Source organism: Choristoneura fumiferana, chromosome 10, assembly GCF_025370935.1.
Source record: "Choristoneura fumiferana chromosome 10, NRCan_CFum_1, whole genome shotgun sequence".
Classification (NCBI taxonomy): Eukaryota; Metazoa; Arthropoda; class Insecta; order Lepidoptera; family Tortricidae; genus Choristoneura; species Choristoneura fumiferana.
The window spans coordinates 8,023,697-8,042,946 of NC_133481.1; the positions used below are offsets into that span (position 1 = coordinate 8,023,697).

General features: G+C 37.7%; 1 pseudogene; it reads right to left on the reverse strand.

The window, feature by feature from the left end:
* The window catches only part of LOC141432000 (uncharacterized), a 52,503-nt pseudogene extending 33,460 nt beyond the window's left edge, over positions 1-19,043 (reverse strand).
* Positions 19,044-19,250: the final 207 nt, after the last annotated feature.

Here is a 19,250-nt window from a genome sequence, read left to right on the forward strand (position 1 = left end):
GTGAAAAAATCGCTGGACAAACTTTGAGTCTGAATATTGATGTATAAAAATGATTTATTTAGGACCGTATTATTAATAAATGAATATCATATTATTGTTTTTGCAATATATTATGAAATATAATTTGTGAAATAGTACACAAAAAATTCACAGGCCTAAAACCGGGAGCATGTCCCTTTTGGACAAGACAGACTACAGTGAAAATCGGTACTTACATTTATTTATTTTTTAAAGTAATAAGGTTAAATAAATAAAATGGCCTGGCCTCGGCGTAAAAGGTCTATGTTTACATATGTCAATTTTTATTTTTTCTGAAAAACGTATATTTAATGTACTTTGTATTCAAAAACTCATTGGCAGATTATAATGCCACTTTTATTAGAATCACCCATATACCCTTTGTACGTTTTACCGGTGTCAGCGCTAACCATCGGTTGAGCATTCAATTCAGTCCAAAGTTCTGAACTACTGTCTTAAAGTCAAAAGAGGCAATAGGATCGCGAGAAAAAGGACAACCCAAGCATAAAACAAGGGGAGCGCAAATTCTTAATTTATGTTTTCTTATTGTACCTACGAGTAGGTACTCTTTTGTTGTTGTATATTTTCCAGTAATCATTATGAGAGTTGCTGAGTTTAACTCAAGTAGGTAAAGGGTTGGAGCGTCTCCAACAACTAAAGCAAATATTTTTTTAAATTACCAGGCAACGAAGCTGAAGGCAACAGACACAACAAGGTAACAAAACAACCAACAAAAATACATTTTTTGTGATGTAGAACAGTAGAATGATTGTATTAAACGCGTTTAGTTTCATAATCAAAGGAGAGTAACAAGCGTGAAACTGGAGGGGGCGCTTTGATCACTGCACGGGTCGCTTTTCCGCGCTCATAAAGCCAGTTATTACATCGTTTGTCATGGAGGCAGAAGACAAAATGGCGCCGCTTTATTACTTAGTAACACATTGCGAGCATATCTGTTTTATAGCTACCTCACAAGATAAGTCCCGGGGAGGCTGGCGGTGACAAGGAAGCGGGCTGGGCGGGACGCCACGCCCACTTTTTCTTGTTCAACTCTATCTGTCTGCCGTACTTTATCATTCTATCCCGGAGCAAAGTCGAGGCTTTATGTCTGTTTTGGGGGTTGTGTTTTGGGGGTTTGATGGACAAATATTTCACTAGTTAAGGCACTTTGCGGGATGAGTTTCTTCTAATTGACTTCAGCTTCAAATACTGCATATTCGATCATTTCAAACGAATTTGATTGAAATGGAACAAAAATACCATAACCTAACCTAACCAACAAACAGTTGGAAAACCCCCGACTTTGTCACTTCAAAGTTCAATATCTCAAAAACGGCGGAACCGATTTTGACAAAACATGTCTAAGAACCGTCGCTAGAAAACCTGTTATCAAATAAAAAAACGCAGTTAAATCGGTCCACCCGTTTAAGAGCTACGGTGCCACAGACAGACATACACACAGACACACATAGCGGTCAAACTTATAACTCCTCTTTTTGCGTCGGGGGTTAAAAACAATGGAATCTTGTCCAATTTTTTTACACTTTTCTTTTAACTCTCTACTACGAGTAGCTACGTAGCAGGGCTACGTGCGTAGCAGTGCTACGTGTGTTTCGTGCATCGACAATAATTTCACGCAAGGAATTAATGTGGTAGTAGAATACATTATAATGTCTGCATATAACAATTAGTTAGCGGATTCTCCGATTTAGTGCGGTTGTAATGAGTTTTTTAATGTAGTACTTGTAACATTTGTAAATTCGAACGCACTAAAGTCTACTTTTATTACCATAACATTACCTATCTATCACACTCTAGAGTCTACAGATTTTTTATAATAACTTTTTTGTATTAAAATGACATTATTTATTCATGCAATATTTATTAGGTTAAATGACACGTAAATTTGCCACGCTGGATACTGATGAAAATCGTTTAAGGAAATAGAAAAGAAGTTACACTTCCTTAGAATGAATGAATGAGTGCTATAATCATGCGAACCCTGTTAAGCTTTTCATAAGTTACAAAACTTTAAATATAAGTACCTATACCCAGGCTTATATCAGCTCATAAAATTGTTTTGTACTGGGTAAAGTACGTACTCGTAACTAGTAAGAGCGTAAAGTCCTTTGGCGTTTCGCCATTAAACAAACGAGATGTGATAGACACCGTCCAATTACTGTATAGCGCAGCGGGCGTGAATACTCTGGAACTGACTCTGACTGGCTCTAGAGCTAACGAGTTGTAGAGAGTATCAAACTTGATGTGAAAGATACAACTGGCTGAAAGATTTAAAATGATGTGGCCTCAGATTAGATGATCAACTTAATGAACCTATGTAGAGCGGTAAAAGACCTAGGTACACTCAAGGACTTTAATTCATGAGCCAACGTTACCATTTTACAGAAAACGTCATAGTGACATCGGTATTAATTAACAATGAAAATCGTAATCGTAATCGTACTCAAGTTAAATTAAGTGTTTGGTGGCGGTACTGTTGGAGCCGTAAATAAACCATTTTTCTTTCTTTCTTTCTAATGAATTTTCCTTTGAAAAGGTTCCATGGTGGCTCATGAATTAAGTTCCTCGAGTGTACCTACCTATAATAGGCAACTAGGGCGGTAGACCGCAGTGAAAAAAAACAGCCAACTATACCTAGCTGAGGCTGAGAATCGATTCAGTTCCTCATCACTCCGTGCTGTGATGTGTGTTTAGTTTACTAAAGCCGTCCAGAATGTTAGCTAAAAGGTAAAATTTCTGAATATGTGCTTGAGATGGTTATTTTCATAATTACCGGAGGGTCTAGTATATCGACTGGTCTAAAATTGTTTTGCATAAAAAAATTTCGTAACACATTTTTTTGCATACCAACGTTTCGTCGAATGTATTATATATGTATAAAATTGTTATTCCGAATATTGTTACCACTAATTTTATGTCTGGAAAACAAATATAAATTTAACGACTCGGAGGCGAAGTCTACGAGCTTCGCTTCGCGGAGCTCCTATTCCGCTTAGTTAAGGCGCTTCGCACCTTGACACAATATTAACCTAACCTAACCTATAGTTGAGCAATCATCATCATTTCAGCCGAAAGACGTCCACTGCTGGACATAGGCCTCCCCCAAGGCTCTCCAAATAATGTGGGTGTGTTTATCACTATTTTAATTTTTGGTTTGACATTCCGCATGGTTTCTTTTCTATTAATTCTTCTCTATTCATTCTTCTCCCAATATCTAGTGTTCTCATTCGAAAAAATTTCTTTTAAATTTGAATGTTTGGCATGTGGCAAAATTAAACTTATTCGGAAGCACGTTGGCACTATCTCAGGTCTCTGACAGAATATCAGCTCTGTGGCCACCCATAGCCGCAGTACATGCTGAGTCAGCGCCTATTCTCCACATCATCACATGGCTCTCTTAAATTGATAAATTAATCAATGTTTATTATTTTATTTAACTTTCGGAACTGTTGCATGTTAGTTATTAAGTCATTAATCATCATGATAATTTTTATGTTACATTACAATTGTTTGTTATTTACTAAGCCGTGTATGTGTTGTGGAAATAAAGTTTTTTATCTATCTATCTATCTATCTCCACTCAGACCGGTTTTGTGCTTTCCGCATCCAACGCGATCCCGCGATCTTAACCAGGTCGTGTCGCTCCATCTTGTTGGAGGCCTACCGACAGCTCGTCTCCCGGTCCGTGGACGCCATTAGAAAACCTTCTGACCCCATCTCGGCCATCAGTCCTGCGAGCGATGTTGTTTGCAGCATGACACGCGACGTTGATTGGGCTCTAGAATGGCCTACGCCATTACATTAATAGCACAAACATTTGTGTATCGTGTGCCTTCCTTTTTGTGCAATGAAGTGTTAATAGGTATATCGTAGGTACATATACATGCATATTCATCCAGCAATCTGTAAGTATAAGATCTGTGCGAGCCCCGGGCGCCCGAGCCAAGATTACACGTCCCTTTAATAATTAATTTGTGTAAAGAGTTGCCCGCCCGCGATACAATACGATTCACATTCCGCAACCCTCTACTGTCTTTTCAGTTTGTTCAGCAGCCATTTGCAATGGAAAATATTGACACAATTTTCTTAAATATACATTAAGACGCCTGCGGGTTCGTGTTAAATTGTTAAAAGTTGAAAATGGAAGTGAATAAAGCTTTGAATGCTCTTAAATCTTTACAAAGACTCATAAAGTCATCATTGTCACGTATTCATAAAGTTCTTATTTATGATGGATGTATGTATTTGTATTTATGCTCTAGTATAATATAACAATTAGAATGCAGATAACAGCCATGAACATTAGAAGTTTATGGAAGTTGGGACTTTTCAGTTTTTTTAAATATGTTTTATATGTTTCTAAATTCGACAATCTGACTACTGCAAGTGGGGTAAATCGGACTTCCTCTCGCATTAATTATTAAGAAGTTCACTTCATAACTTTGAATATTTATTTAGTCATATATGTTACATAGAAAAAAGAATTAAAAAGTGTACCTATTTGATAACTAACCTTTAAATAGTTTAATTAAACGTATGAACATTTGCTTGCATCAAATATGTACTAATTTGCTTATAAGTCACTCGTCTGCAACACGTAGGTTAAATGATTAATTTCACCTTGCCTACTGAGATGGAAACCGCAAATATACATTTTATAATTCAGAAAAAAAACAAGGCTGGTTCGCAGTAACTCGATTCGGGCAAGTGTTGCGGCGCCTAAACAAAAGCGTTTTAATAATGCAGTTTCCAATTGCCGCTGCGCAAATACAGGGGCACAGCGATTCCGCCTCTGTTGCCGACACACGCTTTTTCCGCCTCGCAAACCCAAAATACGTATGTACACGTATGTTTGTTAAATACTTGTAACTTTTACTTAACGTTACAAACAAAAAACTCAATCTGCTATACTATTATTAAATCAGTAACAGAATAAATAAAAAGGGTTTAAAAAATGGCCTCGCTACGCTAAACAAAGTAACTTTAGAAGAAAGTTTCGTAAATCGGAAAAACTCCGTTATCCGACGAAAGCCGCAAAAGTGACCCTCATTAGGCGTATTGTTGTACTTTTACCGCTCAGCCCTCGTCTCGGGCAGCATAAATAAATCAAATTTAATTAACCCAGATTAATTTTCTCGCCCGCCTCCCAGCGTCCCTTTTTATTCGCCCTCGCGCTCTGCGGCTCCCGCCGACTTGCTACGGGTTCCTTAATAAAAAGTTTACACTTAGCGAGTCAACATATCGTCCATTACTTTTTGTATTAGAAAAGCCGTACAAAAACATTTAAATTAGTTTCATTATATTGATCGCGTAACTCGTACACTGGCATGCTTGTATCTTGTACAAGATATTAAGTTTATGAACGTTTGGCAATTGGTATACGACCCAGTTGATGGAACCTTGAGCATATTAACAGACGATTTTGTTAAATCCTTTGATTTCTTGTTCTACTAGGCAGGTTAAACACAGTGCTTTCATCGTGAAAAAAGTAAGTAGATTTTGTTTTAAGTATTTCAATTTGGCGAAACCAAGCTGATTTCACTTTGAGTATAGGTAGAGTCATTCACGATGACGGGTGCCATGGTTCTTATTACAATGTCATTAATGACTAATTTTGACAAAATCACGCGTCTTTGTGGATGGGACTAGGTATAGGCTAAAAAAATCCTACAGGAATTGAAAAAACTGCGTTTTAAAAATATATAATGTTATCTCGTATTTCTTCGTCAAGACGTATATGTAAGACACTTGGCCGATTTTTATCTAGAACGTAGCAAATTGCTAATGTGAAGCCGCGTAAGACGAATAAAGGTATACTAGACAAACATTGGTCAGTCGGGCTCGCGGCCTGGGTGGCACGTGGAGTGGTCGGCACACACTCAGCGAACACCGGTAGCCCAAACATCCCCGACTCACTTTCAACATCACAAATTCTATCATCGAGAGCACTCGTGCGCACTGAACTCTTCGGCAGCGACTAAGCGCAAACACTGGCCAGTATTTTGTAAGTTTTCGGTTTGGTAGTTCTTTCGACGAAATGTTGCTTGTAGATAAATAGGTACAAGAAAGGATCCCAGAAAAGTCTAAAATGGGACTGGACTGACTTGAGTAATTAATAATTATTTTTACAGACGTTTTATTTACTAAATGATAATTAACACACCTACTTACAGCAACATTATTCAGCCATATTTTGCGTAACAAATAATAATAAGTAGATAAGATACTTATCTCACTTCTATATACTATGCTCATACTCATTTCTACCGTCTTAAATTATTTATACGCACAGGTTTGGTCTAAGTTAAATACAAACGAAAATCAAATACAATCTATGGTTATTAATAAAAATATTAAATAAATGATATAAAAGTACTGTATGTGCATCAGTATTTTGTTAGAATATGCCGTTACCTAAGCTGCTGCATGTTTGTTCCCAGGCGGGCCACCCACGGACTCGGAGGCACTCAGAAACTGTCCCGTCAGCGTTGTTGACCTGTGCCTTTGCTACTCTAAACGTTACGCGCTGTTAATCTTGTCACACACAACTAAACAAACAAAACTACGTTATGCACGAATGTTAATCTACTAATGCAATGTGTTTTGTGACTACGTCGCTTCGATGTCAAAAAACTTGAAACAAAATCTGTCAAACCTAAGCGTGTCACACACCACGCAGATGCGATAGTATAATTTTATCTGCGTATAAAAACTTAGGTAATTATCTGAAACTACTTATCATACCACACCTTACCACACACTATGCAGATATAACAATATCGATCGCTTACTTTCTCAACCTCGTATCTACCCGAATTGTACCTATACGACAAATTAACACTAGGTATCATACTTATCTTATAGATGATTCTAAAGCAATTTAATGTGGCCAGTTAAGAGGTTGAGAAAGTATATAAGCGGTCGATTACGAAATCATAAACCTTTTTTTTGCATAAAACATGGTACATAATATTTTGTGGTAGGTAGGTATGAAAGAAAGAGAGTTTCAGATGTTTTATCACTATATGACGTACAAATATTAATTTACAAATACATATATGTATAATATCAGCACATCCTCAACTCGAACTGCTTATTATTTTTACAAGCTTTTATTTATCTTGCCCTGTTTCTTTTTTTTAATATTGGGGCAAATCTCGTAAGCTAAATTTGACCCACTTCCATTGGCCGGATTGACTTGTAATTTCGAATAGGTACTTATGTAAATTTGGTGAGGACAACAATCTGGTAGTGAAATCCTGGTGGTCCAGCCAGGATCGTCACCGCAGGAGGGAACTCTTCAATGGTTAACGGCATCGACTTGAAATTTGGTACTACGAAAATGTGGTTGAGATGACAATGCAAGTACAGTCAACAAAAAGTACAGTCAGCAAAAAAAACTTGTATTAAAATGTTTTTTAACAAAAACGTACCTATTTGTATGGCACACTCAACAGACACTAATCGGTATTGTTATGACATCATCTCGTCTTAGCACAAGTTCAGCAACTCGTTATTACACCATTCTTTAAATAAGTGGCGACGTTGAACGCTCATCATCACGTCAACCAAGTTATCGCCTATTCATTGCGTAATTAGGGCTATCGCGTATGAATTCGCCACTAGAGGCGCTAGTGTAGCGCGAGGTCTCCGAAATGTCAAATCTCATAGTTTTTGGGTGAGCTACGCGGGTTTATTTATAATTAGAATAATTTTGCAATATCTGAAATTAATTATGGCAAATATGCGTTCCGGGGCAATGAATGTCTGTGTTTTGAGACAGTTTTGTTTTTCGGAAACCTTTTCCCCCCTTTTTCCGAAAAATAGGGACTATGCAACACTGTGGCATGCTCGATATTTTTATGGTACGGTTTTAAGGTGTATTAAATATGATTTTAATCTAAACTTTGTCTTTACGCCCGTAATAACAGACTTTGAAAGCCATACTTAAAAACCTCACGCAACAGTGCGCCATCTAGTGACACAAAAAACGATAGCCCTCATTGCGTATGCTGCCAGGTAAGCACTGTGCGACGAGTGTTTCGGCCACGCAATTAACAGATAGAGAAAAGGCTAAGCGTCGCTGGTCGCTATTATGGCCGAGCCGTATCACGGTATCAGCTCGTGTCGGAGGTGCTGAACCGCTTCAATTGCGTGCTTAGCTTACCTACATTCGTCTGACGTCAGGTTGATAATCCAGTCATCTAAGGAATCAGAAGGGGTACATCTCGGAATGAGAGATAGGTAATAAGCTGGACACTCGTATAAAGGCTTCATGACTTTTTTAACATTTGTCCTTGAATAATTTACGACGCGGACACGAGATTAAGTGTGACTTTTGAGACAACATTTAGGACACCACGTCCACAATGAAGCTGTATACGTGTTTCCAGCTTATTATCTCTCATTCCGAAGTGAATCTCCTTATATGACTGCATTATGACGGCTAGCCGATGATAAGGCAGGCAAGGCAATGACGATCTGGTGCCGCGTTAATTTGTGCGTAGGTACGTATAAACCTATTATTATTTTGTTAAATTTCCTATGAACAAGATAGTGAAGCTTTAATAGATAAATACCCACATGTTATTTATGACGGCATTATGCTTAGTCGTAAGAAATGCGCTGTACAGAAACCGGTGGAGGCAGATTATCCACTCCATATGCAACGCTGATATACTGATCAAATCCACAGATATGAAAGACCGACTCAGGTCAGGAGAGATGCCTTTAATATTTGTAACACTTGGAATAGGTACCAATAATACTAATAATACCATTAACTTCATAGTTATAATTATGGTGGTCCCTTTCAGGGCGTCATGGACTAACTAATAATAAATAGGTACCTAATGTAACACATTTTACAAATATGTACATGACTTTAAAATTAAATAAATAGGTAAATAGGTAGTTAAGTAGGTAGGTAGGTAGGTTAATGAGTTAGGAAAATGTTTATTTTCCGTTTGGAAGTAAATCGCATTAGTACCCAAGTGGTACCTAGACCTACCTACCTACTAATAGTGTATATTGTATTTGTATCCAATCAAAGTAAGAATTTTCTTTGTTTTGTTACAGACATAGAGAAGCTAAAGGAACGTTCGTTTATGCGTAGCGTAGGTTAATACCTATTAGAAATGACTATTGAAATTTTAAAAAAAAAAACAGAATTTACGGAAATTGCTCTGACGAGTCACTAAGTTACGTTCTAAGGCTTCGTGATTGCATAAACTGTATTTGTGTCAAAAAAAACCACAGCTTATGGAATTTATTTCTTTTCATTCTTCCCCTTTTGTTAAGAAACAAACTGAAACCCCGGCCTTCAAACACAAACGTTTCGGTTTTCTGACTTATATTATCACAGTCGACAACCTTTTCAATCAGAAAACTTATTCAAAAGTCCACGTGGCAGTAAGACGTATACATACAATTTAACAAAAAATGTCGTTTTTATGTATTCGTCGGTTAGAAAATGTTGGCAAAAAAGTTAGAACTCAACTCTTCGCATGTATTACTGAACCATGATTCCAAAACGATCTACATATATGCACTTAGGTAGTGCAGTAATTTCACTAATTAGAGTCTAATTATTAGACAAATACACCATATTATATTCTATGTATAAAATGGATAGAAATTATCCTACAGTCAAGGAAAGTTAATGTTGAGTAGCAGGGAATAAGCAATACAGCCTCTAATGACAATGATATTACATTTTAGTTTTATAATGAAAACACTTCCACTGCTTAGATTTACTTTCCATGAATAGTGGCCTGAAAACTACCGTAATTCAGTGAAAATGTTCCAAACAAAGCGAACATATTTGAGAGATGGTTTTACCAAGACTAAAAGACATACGAACTTACCTCAACTCGTTCCTCCTTTAAGTCAACCCTCAACGCAAGCTGCTCCCTCAGCACCACGTCAGGGTAATGCGTCTTATCGAAGGTGCTTTCCAGTTGTTCTAGTTGTTCCTCTGTGAAGATGGTCCGGCGCTTGCGTTTGTTCCTGCGAGCCCGGCCAGGGCCGCGGCCGCGTAGCCGCCGTACAACCCCGGTAGCCGCCGAGCCGGAAACGCCGCGGCTGCCCGTCCTGCGCATAATGAGAACATTGATTGTACCGTCAATATCCTAATTACAACTCGATTGTAGTCATGTTGTTGTACCACCAGTCAAGTCGATCAGCACGAAGCAAGTGATTCAATATATAGTGCGTTAGAAGCCGTGGTGGCCTAGTGGTTTGACCTATCGCCTCTCAAGCAGAGGGTCGTGGGTTCAAACCCCGGCTCGCACCTCTGAGTTTTTCGAAATTCATGTGCGGAATTACATTTGAAATTTACCACGATCTTTGCGGTGAAGGAAAACATCATGAGGAAACCTGCACAAATCTGCGAAGCAATTCAATGGTGTGTGTGAAGTTCCCAATCCGCACTGGGCCCGCGTGGGATCTATGGCCCAAGCCCTCTTGTTCTGAGAGGAGGCCTGTGCCCAGCAGTGGGACGTATGTAGGCTGGGATGATGATGATGATGATATAGTGCGTAGGTGAGATAGAGCCACTCCCGCTGGCTCGTGCTGAGACACTGACTGACTTCAGACTGGATGAAAATTATTATCATGGTTCTAATATTCAGTAAATAGGCCGCAATGAGCACTTTTACACGTCATTTTTTTAAACTACCAGCGCTTTCGGAAAGACCATCATTGCCAAGAAGAATGCGCCGCAAGAAACTTGGCAGAAAGTCATTTTTTCAAAATAAAATAATTACAAATAAAATACTTAAAAACTACAGTAAGTATACAATTAAAAAAAAAATAATAATAATAATAATACAGGGATGTATGGGGTCCCTTAGTTATAAAACTATCCCGTGGGAATATCGGGTCAAAAAGTCGCTTATGTGTTATTCCAGACGTCCAGCTACCTACATACCAAATTTTATGACTCTAAGCCCAGCGGTTGTTATTTCGAGATTTTATCCCTATCCCGTGGGAATATCGGAATAAAAAGTATCCTATTTTCCCTGTGCCCAGCAGTGGGACGTAAATAGGCTGGGATGAAGGTACACGAGGACAGACGAGGACTTTTTTTTTTTCAAAAAATATCGCAATTATTTGAAGCATGCAGCACTAACAGTCTCTAAGCTAAGCCGCAGGCGGATGGACGGACGGACTGACGAACAGACGAACACACGGATATCGCCGAACTATAAAGTTCTTTGTTATGACTAAATAATTCTAAAATAAGGATCTTAGACTTATTTTGGAAAATTTAACTTTCTACCTGCCATTTTTTTTCTTTTACAGGTACCTAAGTAAGTAGGAACATAAAACATTCAGTATTCGAAACTACTAAGCACAATTTAGTATTATTGAAATTGAAAGCATTAGGTATGTTTACCCCATTCTCACAATATTAGGCGAGTGAAACAAAGCACTCTATCATGATTTAGAAGATTTTTTTCCCAGCCATCCTTTTTATTTAACATGATAAATACGAAATACACCATTGCTTTTTCGGGAAATAAAATCTTTGCAATGAACAAGAATTTCTTTGCTCACCCGGGCCGCGACCTAAGGCGCGCGCTTAGATCGCGGGTGAACAAAGAAATTCTTTTAGTTCATTGATTATGGACCTCCGCAAAGTACCTAACGCCTGATTCAATAAATTAGGATCCTATCCTATTATATGTATGTTAATCCAGGTTATAAACTAACTTTTCGCCAAATTTCATCCAAATCCGTCCAGCCGTTTCAGCGTGAAGAAGTAACAAACATACTCACTTTCACTCACTCACAAACTTTCACATTTATAATATTAGTAGGATAAAGAGTTTATATACATACATACAAACTAACTACTGTCAGTAGGTACCTAAAAGTTTAGTTGGTTAGGTTCTTAGGTTAGAACTGCGACTTTAAGGGATGCGAAACAAAAACGAGCCACGAGAACCAAATCCTACCAATTGTATCTAGTTTGCCAAATAATCATTTATTAATTGATGATTTGTAAAATGACTTGTTTGAAAAATGAGTTTTTTGGTTAATGAACATTTTTTAAATGATGATTTATCATATGATGTGTTTTAAAAGTATATTTATCAAATGATCATTTGTAATATGAGCAGTTTGTGATATGAAATAGTCGTGAAATGAATAGTTTGTGAAATGTTGTTTGTGAAATAATCATTTGTTAAACGTTTAAATGATAGTAAACAAATGTACCCACTTAGTCCTTATAGCGGCACTATCTCGGCTCAACCCATTTTTATTGAGCATAGGCATAGCATGAGTAGATTTTATTATTAAAAACATTGATTCAAATTCATTCATAACTAGCTGTTGCCCGCGGCTTCGCCCCCGTTTTAGTTTTTCTTTATTTTCTTCCATAAAAACCTTCTCCTGATAGAAACGAACACAACAAAAAAAGTATTGGCGAAATCGGACCAGTCGTTCCCGAGTTTTGCGCTTAGCAACAAATTTTAAGATTAATTTTTATTTATATAGATGATCTGATCATAATCTGACTGTATGTAATTCAAAATGTACAAATGATTTTGTGACAGGTACTGGTACTAGGTAACTGACTGAGATAGGAATATAATTATACGGCTTTTTAGCCGTATACGCGATGGCATTTTTAGTCCGCGTGACATTTCTATGTCGCTTTTGTTCCTTTCCTGTGCCCTTAGTGTAAGTTTTCGGTTACAAAATACGTCTCGATTGCGTTCGCGTTAAAATCTCAATTTGTATGAAAACACGAACATCGCAAACGTTCCGCTGGAGGCGCTGTCCGTGTTTCCATATAAATTGAGATTTTAACGAACGCGATCGAGACGTATTTTGTAACCGAAAACTTGCACTAAAGGTACTGGTGGCAGCCCTCATCGCGCCGCTTCTTGCTGACCGTTTAATCAATAAAGATTTGAAGTACATTTTTAAAATCCGCCCGCGTCACGTTCTATCAGCTTTAACATGTAGCAGGAACAGTCGATGCGTGAATAAATATCCGAGTTTAGGGCCCAGGGCGCTCCCCGGGCGCTCCTTACCGTTAAAAATACCGCAACAAATAAAAATGGAATATTTTTGCATAAGTATCCGCTAGGTTGTGGTATTATCAGCATTTCCCTGGGTGATGAAAGCTTTTTAGGCCGCCGGCGTGTTACTAAGACGATGTCGACGACGTTTATCAGCCGTGCATTAAGTCGTATCGATTTTAAAAGTATTGTGGGCTTAGAGGGGCTTCAAAACTATTGTAAATAATTATATCCAAATCAAAGTTAATATGTTGATGGACGGGTCCCTTATACGGATTAGTCTTACTACTGATTGTGATTGTCTTTAGGTCATGACAATGTGACTCTATCGCAAAAAAATATCGCGAAATATTCTGTAAAAAATCTTATACTTATACCAATTTCTGTCAAGTTATGAGGTTTTTCCAGATCAGTCAAGAGTGTTGGCGACTATACGACTGAAGGTTATGATTAACGTAAAATTTAAATCTAACTCAGACATATTACTGATGTAGTAAGATATCCGAATAATGTAACTACTCGTATGTTTGTCAGAACAGAGTTGTTTTTATTTATTTATATAACAAAAAGCAATAAAACACAATACATGAAACATTTAAAAATATGACTATGTACAATAAATATATAACCTAGCCTAACCTATAAATAGAGTTGTTTGTTAATTATGACATTAAAACCCTTTTTTCAATTTCATCCCTTAATAGTTATAATTACAACACGTTTATAAGTACAATGATGATTTCATCAACAAGAACTACTCGGAATTCAGAGTTGAAGAAAAAATCCTTCTACAGACGATTGTAGGTACGGTCAAGTCCATGAGCCACCATGGAACCTTTTTAAAGGAAAAGTCATTACGATGTTCCTTGTTAATTAATCCGACAAAGAAAAAGAAAAAAAACATTACATTTATTCCCCTTAACCCTTCCCTTTCTGCTGGCATTGCTATACAATCTACTAATCTACATATCGTCACTACTTTAAAAAAACTCGTATCTCACAATGGATAATTTTTCTGAGTGCACTTTATGACCATTACGTCAAGGTTAAATTTTGTTGACGTATTGATTTGAGTTACGAGATTTTTTCAAAGTAGTGACGATATATTAATATTAATCGACAGATATACATACCAACTTAAACTTTAATGCGATGTCACTATGACGTTTACTGTGAAATGGTTCCATGGCTGCTCATGAATTAAAGTCCTCGACCGTATTAATGACGGCTGTATAACCCCTTCACGCTTTTAATAAGTGCAAAATATGTGATCTTACGATCATTCATTTCGATCATTTTTATTCCCGCTCACAGAAACTGTATCATTAGAAACTTAATGATAATTTTGTATCGAAGACACACGCATTTAACATTAGACGCTAGTTATAAAGCTACTTATTGCATGCCAAAGTTGCATTGCAAAAACATAAATTCAGAATATAAACACGTAGGTGAGCTGCTTGAAAATGAAAATATAAATCCATTTTATTAACCGACTTCAAAAAAGAGGTTATCAATTTGGTTGTATTTTTTTAAATGTTTGTTACCTCAGAACTCCGTCATTTATCAACTGATTTGAAATTTTTTTGGGTTCGTCTAGGAAAGTCTTCAATTAGGTCCCATAAGCACCAAATCAGGATCTTAATGAAATCGAGGGAACTCTTCAAATGTTGTAGGGACACCTATAGTAAATTCGATATATTTAGTAGTAACTCGTGCATTTGCTCTTGAAAATCATCATTTGGTGAAGTGGAACTGATGATGTAGACCACAGTTGACCATCGTAGTTACTACTCAATTACAAGTATTTCACGGGTTGAATTTTAATTACTTTGACACAGTTGCTAAGCAACTTACGAGTATGCTCCTCGTAATGCATATGGTAAAACGGGTGGTGAAGTACCAGGCCTCCTCAATAATGAACGTCTCAGCATCGGAAAAAGCATTCTTTCGTAAAAGGTGACGAGCAGTTGATATTAAACTATTGTATCTTAGATATTTACACTAAAAAGCGTGATAAAAAAATTTATAACAAAAAATTGAACCGACTACAAAAAAACCATGAAAATAATTTTCTACCAGTCTGAAGTCGGTCGTTGCCTCAGCACGAGCCAGCAGGAGTGATTGAAGCCCAAAGTGCGTAGGTGAGGTAGATGACTATAGGTCCACTCTGCTGCCTCGTGCTGAGGCAGTTGAGGCACCGACCGACTTCAGACTGGTAGAAAATTATTTTCATGGTTTTTTGTAGTCGGTTCAATTTTTTGTTATATTTTTTTCCCTTTGCCATGAGAATTTAGGAAATTCCTTTCTTAGTTAACCTCTATGATCCTCAAAAAAGATGTCTCCCAAATTTCAAGTCTGTGACTCCAATAGCTTTGGCTGGGCGAAGATGAATCAATTAGGACATGTTATTTTATAATTATACAAGAAGATAATCGATATCGTGTTAATTCGTAAGTTGATTACGATAAAAAGTCTTTACTGTTTTCTTATAAAAACCTTCAATAATATTAATGGTTCATGGACTTAAATTAAAAACTATACAGAGCCTACATCACACCATTAAATAAAACTAGAATTGTTAAAAACAATTAGTCAAAACTAATTTTTTGAACGCTCCAACTTCAAACCGATCAATGTTTTTCATATCGAAAATACAAACTGAGATATGGATGCACAGAAAAACCAGAAAAAGAGACCAGTGCTGGGAAGTAACAAATTTGGAGTTGAAATATAAAAAATACAAAAAGACTCCAAATAACCAATCATACAATGTTTTTCATGCAAACTTTCAACCCTTTTATGACCCTTTTAAGGGTAAAATTTGTATGGAAAATTAAGAATAATTAAGGCAAAACGGGTACATTTTTTCTGAAAACCCCCAGTTATCCAATGTAGCTTCAATAAAATCATCTATGTACATTTTTTCGTGGGTCTGTTTTCGTAACGAAAAGCGATCGTGGCCTCTGGGATGTTTTGAAATTTTGAAAAGCTCTTAACGGTAAGTGGAGAAAGACTTTAATTGAGATAAGCCGTCTTGGCCCCTCCGCGGGAACCCGCGGGCTCCACATTATCTGTTGGTGGCTGAACCAACATTCAGTTAATAAAAGTTATTTATTTATACTAGCTGCTATCTATAAGTAAGTTTACAATTTCAAAAATTTCAGTAAATAGGCCGCAATGGGCACTTTTACATGTAATTTTTTAATCTACCAGCGCTTTCGGAAAGACCATAATTGCCAAGAAGAATGCGCCGCAAGAAACTTGGCAGAAAGTAATTTTTTTCAAAATTAAATAATTACAAATAAAATACTTAAAAGCTACAGTATACCTACAAATAAAGAAAAAAAATACAAAAAAAATTACTCGACACGCAATGCCCAATAAATGACACCATGTTGTCATCTGTATTGCTAATTAAATGAAATAAAATTGAAAATGTTTACTACTGGAATAATGATGAACTCGTACGTTTACTAATTTCTTTTCAAATAATGATAGACAAATATGATACGATCATTGCTACAACGGTTCGTCGCAATTTGTATGGCAAGTCAAAACTCTTGCAAACTATTTTATTAACCCCCAACGCAAAAAGAGGGGTGTTATAAGTTTGACCGCTATGTGTGTCTGTGTATCTGTCTATCTGTCTGTGGTACCGGAGCTCTTAAACGGTGGACCGATTTGAATGAGTTTTTTTTTATTGAAAGCAGGTTTTTTAGCGATGGTTCTCAGACATATTTTATCAAAATCGGTTTAGCCCTTTTTGAGATATTGAACTTTGAAGTGAGAAAGTCGGAGCTTTTCCAACTTTTGTTGGTTATTAAAATTACTAAAGATTATCCGTGCCGTGCCCTGTTTTAGAATAGAATGGATAACTCATCTCTTCCCGGGGGTGTCGTAAAAGGGACCTGATGCGAGATATAGCAGGAGGGCTCTCTATCGCCAAGTACGAACGATTTAAATTTGTTACTATTAATATTGGGAGGTAGGTACTCTAAAAAAAAATTTTTGATTTTTTTATTGTACCATTTGTTGGCATAGTTTACATATATATTCGGGCAAAATTACAGCTTTCTAGCATTGATAGTCCCTAAGCAAAGCCGCGGACGGACAGACAGACAGACATGGCGAAACTATAAGGGTTCCGTTTTTGCCATTTTGGCTACGGAACCCTAAAAAGGTGTTTCCATACAAATTGCCTTCACTAAACAATTTATAGAGGTAGGTACCTAATAGGAACGGAGTGTAGTGTGTTCTTGATTCTTTTTGAGGTAAGTATGTACCTACCTATCTACATGTTAATGATAATGACACTGCTTTGTTTGTTTACCTATAAACTGTCATGTACCTTCTTATGAGTAAACTAAAAAAACTGGCCAAGTGCGAGTCCAATCCGCGCACCGAGGGTTTCGTACAATTTGTTATATATTTATGAATATCCAGTGTTATAAATAAGAGCCCCTCTCCTAAGCAAAATGTACGCAGTGTGGGGTCATTTTAGATAGTTTATTGACATACAATCAATCATAGTCAAAATACCATAAACGGGACTTATCACGCTATTGTTACACAAGTAATATTTACCTCGACCCCGTTTATGGTATTTTGACTATGAGTGAGAATCACGAAAGTTTAAAACGTTATATACAATCAATCAGACACGAAAACTTAAAATTTCCTGATTTTTTTTTATTCTGCTAAAAGAGCTAGCTTCATACAAAATTTCAAGTTTCTAGGACAGCCGCAAGTACCCTATAAATTGTACGGTTAAAGCAATTTGTATGGAAACACCTTTTTTAATGGCTCTATCTTTTTATTGCGTTGACTCAGAAGTTTGATTTTTCACAGCTTCAAGGGACTGTACACTTAAGTAAGTTTAAAGGGTTTAATTTCAACTCCACACGTCCCCGAGATAAAAGTTCTTGACTGACAGACGGACGGACGGACGGATGGACGGACAACAAAGTGATCCTATAAGAGTTCCGGTTTTTCCTTTTGTGGTACGGAACTCTAAAAATTTGAACAGAAATATTTTGTACAGAGATTTAACGGATTTTTTTGGAATATATCCTTTTGAAAATTAAGAGACGTTTATATATTAAGTACAGGTGACTGTAGGTACACAGCGACTCTTACTGATTATTCACTCAATAATAATAAATAAATAAATTCACACCAATTGACCTAGTCCCAAAGTACCTAAGCTTAGCAAAGCTTGTGCTATGGGTATACATACTTAAATACATATTAAACACCCAAGACCGGAGAACAAAAATTCGTTTTTTTCATACAAATATCTGCCCCGACACGGGAATAATGAAAATAAAACTAAAAAATCTATTACATCTACCCCACAAGTAGCAGATTCGTAGTCCGTCGGATAAGCTTTTAATGAGTTTTATTACGTTTCGTCAACAATGAAAGGAATCAGGCCAGCTCACCATTCATGAACAACATCTTCGCAGACGTACCAAAGAGATCGTGGGCTCTATGAAAGGTGGTGTGCGCCAAGTGATGCAGCTGCAGCGGAGGGATGGCAGGCTGCGGGCGCGGCGCCAGGATACTGTCGATGGTGAAGAGCGGCGCCGGCGGGCGCTCGGGCAGCGCGCCGCCCAGGAGCAGCGCCGTGCTCAGCAGCGCCGGCGCCTCGCGCGCCCAGCCCGCGCTCGCGCCGCCCGTCCCGCCCATGCCGTGCGTCGCCAGCGTCGCGCGTCGCTCACCTCGCCGCCGCCGCCGCCACCGCCGCCACACAACCACGGAACGCACGGTACACACATTCACACGACATCACACGACCGAACGACCAAACATAATCCCAAAAAATATAAAACTTCACAGCAACACTAATTCAATCTCGTTCATTAATTAACCCGCGCTAATTTTACAGATTTCCTTTTTTTGTTGTTTAGGAGATGAAAGGATGCGCAGCGAGATGCGATTGCGAGTAAATCGTTTTAGTGAGTTGTCGCGTGGAGTCGCGCCCCGACCCGAGTGCGAGGCGCGGGGCGGGACGGGGGCGTGGCGAGGCCCCGCCCTGCGCCCGGCTTAATGGATGTGACAATACGACGCTCCCGAAACGTTATTTCAAATAACAACATGGAATCTATAACCCTCCTTATACCTAAGTCCCAAATGTATGCGTAATTAAATCTGTATTTAGGTATTAACGCTTGT